This window comes from Megascapheus bottae, chromosome 15 (genome assembly GCF_031878675.1).
Source record: "Megascapheus bottae isolate mThoBot1 chromosome 15, mThoBot2.hap1, whole genome shotgun sequence".
Lineage (NCBI taxonomy): Eukaryota > Metazoa > Chordata > Mammalia > Rodentia > Geomyidae > Megascapheus > Megascapheus bottae.
The window spans coordinates 25,883,161-25,897,268 of NC_143523.1; the positions used below are offsets into that span (position 1 = coordinate 25,883,161).

At 39.8% G+C, this 14,108-nt stretch overlaps 1 protein-coding gene across 18 annotated transcripts in view; it reads left to right on the forward strand.

Annotated features, from left to right (window-relative positions):
• Positions 1 to 14,108, forward strand: part of Sorbs1 (sorbin and SH3 domain containing 1) — a 228,499-nt gene that overhangs the window by 59,731 nt on the left and 154,660 nt on the right. For all 18 annotated transcript variants that reach the window (XM_090346194.1, XM_090346178.1, XM_090346179.1 and 15 more), the window contains exon 2: positions 793 to 879. The gene's annotated coding sequence lies outside the window, so the exon portion shown is untranslated. The remainder of the gene's footprint in view (positions 1 to 792; positions 880 to 14,108) is intronic.

Here is a 14,108-nt window from a genome sequence, read left to right on the forward strand (position 1 = left end):
GTTGGAATCTCAGTAGTGGAAAATACATAAGTGCTATAAAACAATAATGCAGGGCTGGGAGTTTTGCCTAGTGGTAAGAGTGCTAGCTTAGCATGCACAAAGACCCAGGTTCAATTCCTTGGTACCACATATATAGAAAAAACCTGGAAATGGTTCTGTGGCTCAAGTGGTAGAGTTCTAGTCTTGAGAAAGCACAAGGACTGTGCTTAGGCCCAGAGTTCAAGGCCCAGAATTGGCAAAAAAAAGAGCAATAATGCAGAGGTGATGGCAAATGGCAACAACAGTTCTTATTTGTGTCAAGACAATAGGAACTAGGAGTTAGTGTCTTATAATCCTACTCAGGTGGCTGAGATCTGAGGATCATGGCTCAAAGCTAGTGTAGGCAAATCCTTAAGACTTATCTCCAGTTTGCCAGCAAAAAATCTTGTACTGGAGGTGACTCAAGTGTACAATGTCAGCCATGAGTGACAAAGTTTAGGTCTCGAGTAAAAGCCCCACAATAAATAAATAGAAAGAAATGGGGATTGGTAAAGATTCTGGCCTTTTGAGGTATCAAGCCTGCCTATGAAAAGAAACTGCTATATCATTAGCAGATATTCTGTTTTGTCCACTAAAGAGTTTGCTCTTCTGTGGGAAATTCAGGGTGGGGAAAGGGAGTTGGCTGAAAGGGGAGGATAGGGGCTTTGAGCTGAAGTGGGGTACCTTGCAGTTGATGTTGAGAAAGCTCCACTGAAGTCAGGCCATTGTGTGTTCTTGATTCACACCAGATATCTTGTCTATTTGTCATTGCAGGAATTGACATCTCTTGGAAGATTTTGTAAAAGCCTCTCTGCCTAGAGCTCCAGGCCCAATGCATCTTCCTGACACCTTAAACCACTGGTAAATATGTGTTCCCCCACCTTCTGTTGCAGTAAAGGGAAATATTTTCAGTTGGCCGTAGAATGGAAGTTTTACAGAACTATGCTTCCTTTCCTCTTACAGAGAAAAAGGCCATGGGCTGTTCAAGGCAAATATAGGTTCTGCCATCTTTACTGTGAGATTTTAGGAAAATTGACCTCACAGTGTTTCAAAGAAGTATGCTGCCTTGTTTATACCTCCTGTTTATGTTGTGCTGTCAATATCCTATCTCCTGGAGGAGACAATGTATGTAAACATGCTTCAAAGGGAATGAAGTGCTGGGCAAGTACATGATATGGATGTGATATGATATCTTATGACACGACATGATACTATTTGGCTTGCCAATGTAGCTCACTTTTTAACCTTATTAGCACACTGTTTCAAGCTGGAATCTCAGGTGTAGGAAGAAATAGCTACCACATTCAGCCCATGACTACCAAATGGAAGCTTCTTCCTTTGGCTTTTATTATGTTCTTTTTCTTAAATTTAACTTTTTATTCCCTCTCTCCCTCATGAGAAGGCAGAGCACATCTAACTTGATATACTAAAATGTGAACACTACTTTCACATGCATGTATGTTAGAAATACCTATGTATGTTTAAATACCTATAGTCGAAGGCCTCCAGAGTAGTTCTTTTAAGAGATATGTATTTTTCTTTTACCTTTTGTTTCTACTACTGTATCTTCCATTTTCTTGAAAGAAGAGCTGTATCTCATGACTACTTTCATTTTTATTTGAGATCAGATCATTCACAGAGAACAAGTGTTCTCTGCAAGGAACTTTATCAACATAGTAGGCAAATGTCTGGCCTCCATGGTAATTGAAAAAGGCAAACATGTCCTTCATAACATTGTGTTCAATGCTGAGACAAGAGTTGTTGAAGGTGTAATAGCTAATGGATAGCAAAGGTCTCATGCCAACTGTTAAGGGAAAGGACTGCCATAAGCCAAGGAGAAAATATGACCCATACATCTTGATCTCAGCCATAAGCTGGATTGTTTAATAATGACTGACTGGTCAACTCCCACCGTGTGGATCAAGTGTTCCTGTGACCTGGTGAGACAGCCTAGTGACACAGTCATTGGGGGTGAACTTTTTTAGGTTATATGAAAGGGCAATCAGGATAAGCAGACTCAAGGCTAGGAACCCAATAGAACTACAGAAGTTGGCTATGTCTTAATGGGATTTGGTGGATCCCAGCTTTGTATCCCATTTGGTAGAAAGGAAGAGTTCTATAGTTAGAGTCTTTTGGGAAACAGATAGCTGCAGGTGGCAGGCATGACATTTCATCTATTCAGCATACTGTTAATACCTACGTCAGTATAAGGTACTGTAAGGGATTTGTTTTTGGTTACAGTTGTGTCTACTCCCTAGTGTTGAGGTTTGAACAAGGATAACAAGAATACAGTCCCCCAAGGGCTAGGATCTTTGCCAGATCACTCATTACTATATATCTCAAGTCCTTAGAAGAATACCAATTTACCTGATAAGTACATATTATTGGCTTGTGAATGAAATAAACAAATGGATAAATAATAGAAAGTGTAATTTCAAGTAGTAATAAGTGCTATGAAACAAGATGAGGGAGAAAGAGGAAAGATGGAGAGAAGAGAGAAAGAGAGATAGATTCAGAGGTGGGAGAGGTTTTTTTTTTAAATTTTTTAATTGTAATGTATAGAGGAGTTAGTTATATTCGCCAGATTGTAGGTGCATTAACTTCTCACACATAGATACCCCTTCTCATGTTTTTGTCCCCATTTTCTTCCCCCCACCTCCTCCCAATCATCTTGTTTTTCCCCCCTTTCCTATTTAAAATAAACGTATATACAATATGCCAGGTAACCAAGTCAGGTACTGTAACAATATGAGATTAACCAAAGGGCAAAAAAAGAGAAGAGAAATGACATAGTATATTAAGAACATCAATCACACAAGATAAAGCTCTTGTTTCCATATCCTGGAAATCCTTTAGCCTCATCCTATATGGCCTTATATATCTGGGTTTTGCGCTATTGTAATCTTCTTCTAGGAGAGTCGTAGGTGTGTACTAATTATTACAAATGAGGAATACCATTGAGCCTATTATGTTCCTTTGGGTCTGGCTTACTTCATTTAATATGATTTTTTCCAAGTCTTTCCATTTCCTTACAAATTGGGTGATGTCATTCTTTCTGATGATAGCATAGAATTCCATTGTGTATAAATACCACATCTTGTTGATCCAATAATCCATTGAGTTGGTTCTATATCTTTGCTATGGTAAATAGTGCTACAGTGAACATCGTTGTGCTAGTGGCTTTAGTATTTCCTGTTTCTGGCTGATTGGGTAAATGCCAAGGAGTGGAATAGCTGAATCATAGGGGAGCTCTATGTTTTAGTCTTTTGAGGAACCACTATACTGCTTCCCATAGTGGTTGAACAAGTTTGCACTCCCAGGGTTGGGAGAGTTTTTAGAGACTGAATAGAGTTAGGGACTCCGAGGAGGAGGAGGAGGAGGAGGAGGAGGAGTGTTTGGGAAGAGGAACATCAAGTGAGAAGAAAAGCCTTTGATGTAGGATGTTTTTTTGGCTTGATAGAGGAATAGGAAGGCAGCCAGCTTCTGGACTTTAGCTAAAGGTAGTAGTGGGAAGAGAGAATGATTTGGAATGAGATCAGTTTGTTGATAGGAGTCAGTATAAAGGTCATGATAATAATGCGTTTGGATTTACTCTAAAAAGTTTGAATACTATAGTTGGTATCATCTTTGTTCTCTAAGGTCATTCTTCTGGATCCTGAGTGGTGAATAAGTTTTGAGGACAAGAAGATATTCACCTAACTTATAGAAAGTTCTTTCAGTGGTCTGGGGAAGGTATAAAGGTACAGGCTCAGTGTAGTGCTGACAGAAGCTGTGAAGTGGTCACGCTCAGGATACAGTCTGAAGGTAGAGCTTGCTAGCATTGATTTTGGGTATGAGCATATAGAAAAGTCAAAGATAAATACAGTATTTTGCCTGGGTAAATGATATTGCCATTCATTGTGATGAGGAGTATATAGGGGCTGAAGGTTCTTTTTAAATCATGTTAATTTGAGATGCCCATTTGATGTTCTCATAGTGATGTACAGCTGGATAGAGCAACAAATGGTACATTGGATAATCAGATATATTTATTTATAGCTCAGATTGGCTGAGATCATTTAGGTAGGGAAAGAAAAAGTGCGTAGGTAGTATTCAGCAGAAAAAGAAAGAAGGCACATGGTAGCTTTTCCAGATAAAATCCCTACTAAGGAAATGAATAGCATGCTAATGAATATGACATGATTCTATTTGTGTACATATGAATTATACAGATAGGATGTGATGTAAAAATAGTAATAAGGCTTTACCTTATATAAAAAGTTTGACGTACTCTGACTCACTCAAATTAAAAAAATAGTTTTACAGTTGAATAATTTTAGATCTGTTTGGCTGAGTGAATTGTGAATTGCATTTCTGCACTTGGCACGTAGCAGCTCCCTTGCTTGTCATGCAGAAAGACCAGCAATAACCTATAAACTGCATTGTCCTTTATGTGGGCTGGAACTTTGACAAGATGTTTTGATGACTGCTTTTACTTCACTGTTCATACATTTTACTTTTTTTTAGTCTATTAATATCATCCCAAATGTTCATTAACAGAAGGTTTATAAAATTCAGAACATGTCTGAAAAATCACTCATTTTGCAGTGAAAGTTAGATGTGATGTAATTCTACAGAGAAGGCGAAATATTTGTTTTTGCAGGGCCATAATTATTCTAAGAATCATGGTTTGCAGGACCACAATTAAGGGGTTTTTCAAAGTATCATGTTATGGTCTTAAAGATAAAGGATAGCTAAAAAAATATATTGTGAAAAATTACGTTGTGCACGTCTACATTGTAGTAGATGTACGAGTTTTATGTGCCACTCTTCCCCTCTCCTTTGGCTTTTATTGACTGATAGGAGAAAATCAGTTCTGAACCATACATATTTTTAGTCTTTTTAATTTTTTTTTTTTTGGTCAGTTGTGGGGCTTGAACTTTGGGTCTGGGCACTGTCTCTAAGCTCTTTAGCTCAAGGCTAGTGCTCTACTGCTTAAGCCATAGCACCATTTCCTTACATATTTTTATGTATTCTATTTCTGACCTCCGAATAAAATGCAGCAGATTATTTCTGTCCATGTTCTATACAAATTACTCTACTGAGCTTCTTCTATAGTCTCATGAGTCTCTTCAGTTTTTCCATTTCAGGCTACTTAGTACATTTCTTTAGGCTTCACCCAACCCTGAACAATTCTGTTCCTTTACCACCATCATTTGCTCCAAAGCCTGTCTTCCTCTCCCCTCAGTCTTTCCCTCTGCCTTCCACCTTCCACCCCCAAGGCTTGTGAAGAGTCTCAGATTGCTTTCTTTGGAAATATTGGATTCCCTCTGTATCCTACCTAGTCTACCCAGGTGGTAGTGATGCAGAAAAATGAGATACCAGTGCAACACCCTGAGTCCCAGGCACAATGGGATTCTTCATGTGTTTCAGTACTCTTAGAGTTCAGGGCAAATATTCTAAATATAACTTTGGGAGCATCTCCTCTTGGGAAAATGTTGTGTTCTGTGTTTAGAGCCAGTGGTTCAGGGCACAATGAAATGGTATTTAAATTGGTACCCACCCTGGTTTTCCTTTGACTACTTTTCTCATAGAACAGAACCTAAATAAAAACTTGAAAGAAGCTGGGTGCTGGTGGCTCATGCCTATAATCCTAACTACTCAGGAAGCTTAGATCTGAGGACTGTGCTTCAAAGCTAGCCCTGGCAGAAAAGTTTCCTTGAGACTCTTTATCTCCATTTAACCACTTAAAAAAAACAGAAGTGGTGCTGTGGCTAAAGTGGTAGGAGGCTAGCTGTGAGCACAAAGAGACTCAGGGATAGAGCCCACGTCCCGGGTTCAAGTCCCACCACCAACAAGAAAAAAGAAAATATCAAAAGAATTAAACTTTCTGCACTTGCTTCTTCTTTCACCAAGTAATTTCAAGAACAGTTTTAAAAAATGATAGAACTGGGCCAGGAGTTTGGCCAAGAGGTAGCCTAGCATGCACGAAGACCTGGGTTCAGTTTCTCGGTACCCGAAAGTGGCGCTGTGGCTCAAGTGGCAGAGCAGTAGCCTTGACAAAAGTCCAGGGACAGTGTTCAGGCCCTGAGTTTAAGTCCCAAGATTGGCGTCCCTCCCTCCCCCCCAAAAGATAAAACTTTGCTATGCCACAGGAGATTTGCAGTAATGGGGCATTGGTTATAATAGACCATTGCAAAAAGATGCCTAAGCTGAGTAGTTCTGTGGAGAAGGCCTCAGTGTGTGTGTGGGGGACATTACCTTCCCCTCTTTTGTACTTTATATTTTTTAGGGTTATTACCCTACCGCTCTACTCCTTGAGCCACAGTGCCACTTCCATTTTCTAGTGGTTAAGTGGAGATGAGAGTCTCAGAGTCTTTAGTGCCAGGGCTGGCTTTGAACCTTGATCCTGAGAACTTAGCCTCTTGAGTAGCTAGGATTACAGGTGTGAGCTACTGAGCCGGCAGAAAAGGATTTTAAGTGAAGACTTAAAATCACACAGACTTGTAGACTCAGGTTTTTACCATGTTGTAACCCAGAACAGGAGAACAGGATATTTAGAATCTATTGTAGTTTCTAATCTTAGAGGTCAGTCACCCCAGTTTTCTTCTCTGTCTTTTTTTTTGGCATTTTTTTATTGTAATTAGTAAAAGGGTTACATGATATTTGCCAGATAGAAGGTGCATTAATTCACGTACATTGATACCCTTTTACATGTCTTGGTACTTCTCTGTCTTAAGAATCTTGGCTATTAGCCAAGTACTGGTGGCTCAGATTTGTAATCCTAACTACTCGAGAGGCTGAGGTCTGAGGATCCCTGTTCAAAGCCAGCCCAGGCACCAGAGTCCTGTGAGAGACAGATACTGATCTCCAATTAACCACCAGAAACCCCCCACCCCCCAACAAAACAAAACCAAACAAAACAGGAGTGGCACTGTGGCTCAAGTGATAGAGTGATAGCGACCAAAAAGAAAAAAAAAATCAGCTATCATAGGAAAATTCTCAAATTGGAATTTGCATAAAGTATTACCTCTCTGAACATGAAGAGTACAATTCAGTGACTAGAACACTGGTTGCTGATCTCCACAGTGTGTTGAAATATCTCTCTGGGCTGCCATTTTATTTATGTTAGCAGTAGCAATGTTAAAGGCTGTTTTTTGAACAAAATAGTTGCATCTTACCAAGATACGATACCATTTTGTACAGCAGTGGAATTCTTAGGTGTTGTTATTTCTCCAAGAGACTTACACATTGGATTTTACGCTTTTTAAGCAGGCAGGAAATTGTGTCACATTTGCTGGTCATGTGTGAAAACAAGATATTTTCCTCTCTCCCATCTAGTGATTACAAATAGTGGAATATATTTTTTGTCTTTTCTCCCCCACCTTCTTGGTTTGAGGAAGTAAATATTAGGTTGTGTGTGGAGTTGTCACCTACAACAAGAAGGTCTATTTCATCTCCAGTGATTAATGGTTGTCATAGGACGAAATCATCCAGATTGTTCCATGGACTGATTTAAACAAGGCACCATCTGATGCTGACTTAACAGCAATGCCTGCATCCTGCAATCTCCTTATCAACACAGCGATGACTCACTCACTCTTCCTCTCACTCGAGAGGATGTCACTGCTCTACTGACTAGGGAATGATTAAATAATATGTGGTTTCTGCAGAGGTATACTTGAAAAACAACTGTATTATTTGTGCTTGTTGAATTCAGTTTCACTGTTATGATTGGTTAGGGATTGCTTCCTAGAAAACTTTTTTGGAGGTGTTGGGAATTCCTTTAAGGTATGTACATGCAAATATAATTTCTATATAGCATATTTATATGTTTTCAGAAGGTGACACTTCCCTGCCAAATTATCACATGTCATGGCATTCTAAATGTGACCTCTTTTGGATAGCTTTGTGTTGGCAAGCACTCTCTCTAAAATGGCTTTCTTGATTTCATAGAGCAAAATTGAGAATATATCTGTGCTTCAAAGGAGGGTAGCTCCAGCTCCTGTAGCTTCCAGGATTGTCCTAGAATAGACTCAGAAGCTGGACATCTTCTCTCATACAAAATGGAATCATAAAGGAAACAAAAGTACCTTTACTCTTTTTGTTTTTGAATGGCCAATTTCATTTTTTTCCTCAGTTTCATTCTCTACTCCCTTCTCTAGCCAAGCGAAAAGTCTCTCTGTGTAGTATGTGTGTATATGTACACACGTGTATATGTGTATATATGTACATACATATATTACATAGGCTCACTTTTCTTTTCCAACAGAATTCATGGCTCCAGATATTGTATTTGTTCCCCAAGTTCATGTTTGCAGTGTTTTAGCTGCCCACAAACACAAGCATTTTAAAGTGTTTTAACGACCAGAATTTAAAAAAAAAATCAGAAAATTTCTTTCTCTTTTAAAAATTATCCTTAAGTAGTTGTACAAAGGAGTTGACATTTAACAAAGCAGTTATAAATACAATGTATGTTGGTCAGTGTCACCTCTTTCAACCATCCCTCTCCTCTCCACCTCTTTCCTTACTCTTAGAAAATTTCACTCTTGAAAAATGAGAACATCTGGTGGTATTCTTGCATGGGGCAGTGGACAGAAGTGGATCAGTATATGTATCCCAGTGCCATCTACTTCTGACCTGTTTGGATCTATAATAAAACAGGTTTTGGTTTTGTAACCCCTGACTTGAAGCACTTATAACATCTTATCCTAAAAACAAAAATAACAGGGAATCTTGAGGTACAGCAAAACATTTTGGAATCCCTCTTTTTTTGCAAGTGTACGTGGATGTGCTGGATTGAGGCTCGAATTCAGGGCCTCACACTCTCACTCAGCTTTTTATTTTTGCTCATGACTGGTGGTCTACCATTGAGCCATGCGTCTACTTATGGACTTTTGGCTGGTTAATTGGAAATGAGAGTCTTTTAAGTTTTGTTTGTCCAGACTAACCCTAACCACATGATCTTCAGACCTCAGTCTCCAGAGTAGCTGGGATTATATATCTGAGCCATCAGTATCTGACCTTTTTATTTATTAGTAATAATGGTAATTATTATTTATTGTTATTATAAAGGTGTACATTTCCTCCGCACAGTGTTTTCTGTTCCCTTATTTTCATCCAGTAACTCCTGCCCCTCCCCCATCTCTGTCCATGAGTTGTATAGTTCACTTTTTTTCAGTCTGGATGAGCTTCGCTCTTGCTTTACTTTTTCTTTCTTTTCTTTTTTTTTTGGGGGGGGAGTCATGAGGCTTGAACTCCGCCTGGGTGCAGTCTCTGAGCTCTTCAACTCAAGGCTACTGCTCTACCCTTGAGCCTCAGCCCCATTTCCTGTTTCTTAGAGGTTAACTGGAGATAAGAATCTCCAGTGCTTTTGTGCCTGGTCCTTTTGTTCTCCGGCTGGCTTTGAATCTTGATCCTCAGATCTCAGCTTCCTGAGAAGCTAGGATTACAAGTGTGAGCCACCATGTCCGGTCTACTTCCATATCTTCGAATTATTTCCGTATGTGTGTTTTTTATATAATATGAAGAGGCACTTAGGCACAGCGCCTTTGTGATTCTCTCCTAACAGGATCCTCTTTTGTCTTTTGTTCTCATTCTATGCAGATATCTAGAATCCTATGTAATTTGTCATATCCTAGTGCATTTTAGATCTAATTTCTACACATCAGAGAGAACACTTGCTGTTTGTCTCTCTGAGCTTGTCTTATCTCATTTAACATGATTTGCCCTAGTTCCATCCATTTCCCTGCAGATGACATTAATTTATTCTTTTTTTTTTTTTTGTCAGTCCTGGGGCTGAATACTCAGGGCCTGAGCACTGTCCCTGGGTTTTCTCAAGGCTAGAGCTCTACCACTTGAGCCACAGCACCACTTCTAGCTTTTTTCTTTGTATTTGGTACCGAGGAATCGAACCGGGGTCTTTGTGAATAATAGGCAAGCACTCTACCACTAGGCCAAACTCCCGTCCCCTTTATTCTTTTAATGGTTGTGTAAAATTCCATTGTGTATAGGTACTACATTTTTTGGATCCACTCATCTATTATGGGGCATCCGGGCTATTTCCATATCTTGGCTGTTGTGAATAGTGCAACAGTGAACATGGATGTGCAGGTGTCTTTATCATATCCTGATTCATGATGTTCAGGGAAGATGCCCAGAAGTGCTATGGCCGTTGACCTCTATTTAAATAGGGAAAACAAATTTAAAATAATAGGAAGTAAAAGTTTTGGGATAGTAGAGAGAATACTTTTTTTTTTTTTGCCAGTCCTGGGCCTTGAACTCAGGGCCTTAGCTCTGTCCTCGGGCTTTCTCAAGGCTAGAGCTCTACCATTTGAGCCACAGTACCACTTGCAGCTTTTTTCTATGTATGTGGTTACTGAGGAATTGAACCTGGGTCTTCATACATGCTAGGCAAGCACTCTATCACTAGGCCAAACTCCCGGCCCCCAATAATGTAATTTTTATGCATGCTTTATAAATACCAAGTCATTATATTGGTCTTGAAACATATAATATATTCTGTATAATATGATTTGCTCGTAAAATTACCATGTTTGAAATATTTATGCAAGTTTATTAATTATGTTTGCTATTAAATATTTCCAGTTCTTTTAAGTAGAACTGAACTGTTGAACCTGGAAGTTGACCATTTCTTAGGGATTTTTTTCCTCCTATGAAAAGTAGGCAAAAATAATAAAACTGGACAACAGAAGTCGCTAACATTTTGATAGTACTGGGATTTGAACTCAGTCTTGTACTTGCTAGACTGGCAGGATATTGCTGAGCTATACTTCCAGTCCCGTTTTCATTGGTTACATTTTAGGATAGGGCTTGACTTTCTTTTTGGTATATACCTTAGGTGCAATTCACCTACTTGAAGCTTTCTATCATTGCTGCTCACAGGGGAGTCCCACCATGTCCAGGTTCTCTCCCTGGAGAAAGTTTTGCGAACTCTTCTGTCTGGGCTGGCCTGGCACCACAGTCCTCTTAATCTCATTGACCCAAACAGTTTAGGATGACAGACATTCATTACCATGCCCAGACTTTGGGTTGAGAAGAGAAGGAGTCTCTCTAACCTTAATCTTCCTGTTCTCAACTTCCAAGTAGCTAGAATTACAGGTATAGGCCACAAAAATCTTAAAAAATATATTATTTTTCTTGGATAAGCAATAGTCATACATATTTGTAGGTACAGTATAATATGTAATAATCATCAGGATAACAAGCTTTCTGCTGATTCAGGTATGTGTCATTTCTTTTGAGTTTGGTAATATTCAGAATTCTCTGTACTGGATGTCTTGAAATACTCAATTGTTATTAATCATAGCAATCCTACCATGTTATAGAAGATTAGAAGTTATTGATTGATTGATTGCCAGTCCTGGGGATTGAACTCAAGGCCTGGGCACTGTCCTTGGGTTTTTCTCAAGACTAGCACTCTACCACTTGAGCCATAACACCACTTCTAGCCTTTTCTGTGTATGTAGTACCGAGGATTTGAATTTGGGTTTTGGTGCATGCTGGGCAAGCACTGTACCACTAGGCCATGCTCCCAGCCCTCTTCCTATCTTAATGACACACAGAGTCATTAGTTCTGGGAGGCCTTTGCTTCCTGAAATATCTGGTGGATTATAGAAATATTGTTCACAACAGTAAGAGCAAAATCTAATATGAATAGAGACAGTATTATCAGCCTTTTTTTTTTTTTTTCCTCCTGTCAGTCATGGGACTTGAGCGTTTTCTAGTGGTTAATTGGAGATAAGAGCCTCACTGTACTTTAATGGCGGGGCTGGCTTTGAACCGTGATCCTCAGATCTCATTCTCCTGTGTAGGTAGAATTACAGGCATGAGTCACTGTGCCTGGCCTATCATCCATTTTAACTTGGACTAATATCCTTAGTTTTGGGGTGACAGCTTATCAGACTTGATATGCTAGATAGTGCATGAAGGACTCTTAAACTTGGCCACATAAAACTCTGCCTACTCTAAAACAGCCAGACTTACCTAGGCTTTGTCCATTTCTGGTAGAATAATGAGACTAACAGTCTAGAATGCCATTGTTCATTCACATGCAACACCTACTCAGGGATGGGGTTGAGTTATGGGAAACCTGGTACCCAGCTACTGTCTGTGGATGGAAGGTAGAGTTGCAATGGAGAAGGCTCATTGTCCTCAACATATTCTACATGACTACATAGCAGAACTGAATCATGAATTATATGCTAACTATCTCATGGTAGAATTCTCTACTAGCAGCACCAGGAGAGAATTCTGTAGTAGGCCGAGCAAAAGTGAGCCAACAGGTATCTTAGCTTCCTGGCATTCGATAGAGATCTAGAAGTATCTGGATGTTGACCCAATTTTGCTGGTACTCACGAGATTCAGACCATCCTAATACTTGCATATTTACCATCTTTTGTGATGTTTTTCATCTATTTTCTTGTGGCAGGTTTAAAACCAGTTGCATGCCATCTCTTGACCACGATAAGTTAAAATTACAAAAAACAAACATCAGAGAGGCATTAGCATGCTACTTAGGATGTTGTGCTGTGGGTCTACATGAGTAATCACGGGCTATGAGTTTATAATGGCACTTAAAGCATGGAAAGATATATGTACTATGTTAAGTAGACACACACGTAAATACACAGTAAACCCTTTGTATCCATGAGCCTACCTCCCTATCCTTCCTTCCTTCCTTCCTTCCTTCCTTCCTTCCTTCCTTCCTTCCTTCCTTCCTTCCTTCCTTCTTTCCTTCTTTCCTCCCTCTCTCCATCCCTCCCTCCCTTCCTTCCTCCTTCTTTCGCCAGACCTGGGGCTTGAACTCAGGGCCTGGGCATTGTCCTTGAGCTTTCTCAAGGCTAGCACTCTTCCATTTGAGCCACAGCATCACAGCATACACTTCTGTGTATGTGGTACTGAGGAATGGAACTCAGGGCTTCATGCATGCTAGGCAAGCACTCTACTACTAGGCCATGCTCCCCACTCCTATGGGCATATATTTCTAAGGACATTGCTATTGAGGAGAACTTATGAATGGTTAGGACAGTAGCTGACAGTAACTTAGGACTGACAGCTTCTCATTATCAACTGGGCTAGATAATGTGTCACAGGAAATATTACTTGGTCAAAACTGTAAAGCCAGCTCCCAGTGGTTCATATCTGTAATCCTAGCTAATGAGGAAGCTGACATCTGGAGGAATGAAGTTCAAAACCAACATAGTCAGAAAAGTTTATGAGACTCCATCTCTAAGATAACCAGCAAAAAGCTTGGCTAGAGGTGTGGCTCAAGTGGTAGAACACCAGTTGAGCAAGCAAGCTGAGCAAGAGCAAGGTTTTCAGTGTGAAGTCCAGTACCAGCAAAACAAATTAATGCTTGTAATAAACCCATAAGTAAGGTAGGTTTATGTGCACGCACGCATGCACACATATGCATGCACGCACACATACATACACACACACACACACACACACACACACTCTGCAATGCAATGTATTAAATCTGTTTTAAGAAATTATTTCAAGAATAAAAGGCATTAAAATGACTTAAATGCTGCCTTGATTGACATTAAATGGGCTGTATGTGTAGGAGCAAATGAGGGGCCAGAAATCAGTCGCACAAAGGCCTTGCCATTATATTTTAGAAAGGATCTGCTTGGCAAAATTCCAGGTTACATTCCTGGTTCATGTGCCAGATGATGGCTTGTATTTTACAACTCTTTAATATCAAGTTCATAATTTGTTTACTTGTTTATTCAGCCATCATTTATGGAGTAGCTAGTAGTATTTGTGTCATACTTTTTGACATGTTGAATACACTTATATATCTTTTCTCATTTAAATGTGCTGATTTCAGAGCCCAGTCACATGAGTGGGCAATGGCTGACATTGGTTAATGCTGAAATTGCTTCCTTTCCTCCCCCCACCCCATTTCCTCTCCTTTCCTTTCTCTTCCCCTCACCCCCACTTCTTCTTTTCTTTCCTTACTGAGATTTGAACTCGGGACTTCACATTTGCTTGTCAGGTGCTTTTATTGCTTAAGTCATGCCTCCAGTTCCTGGGGCAGCCTGGGCTGTGATCCTCCTGTTTGTGCTTTCCCATGTCACTGA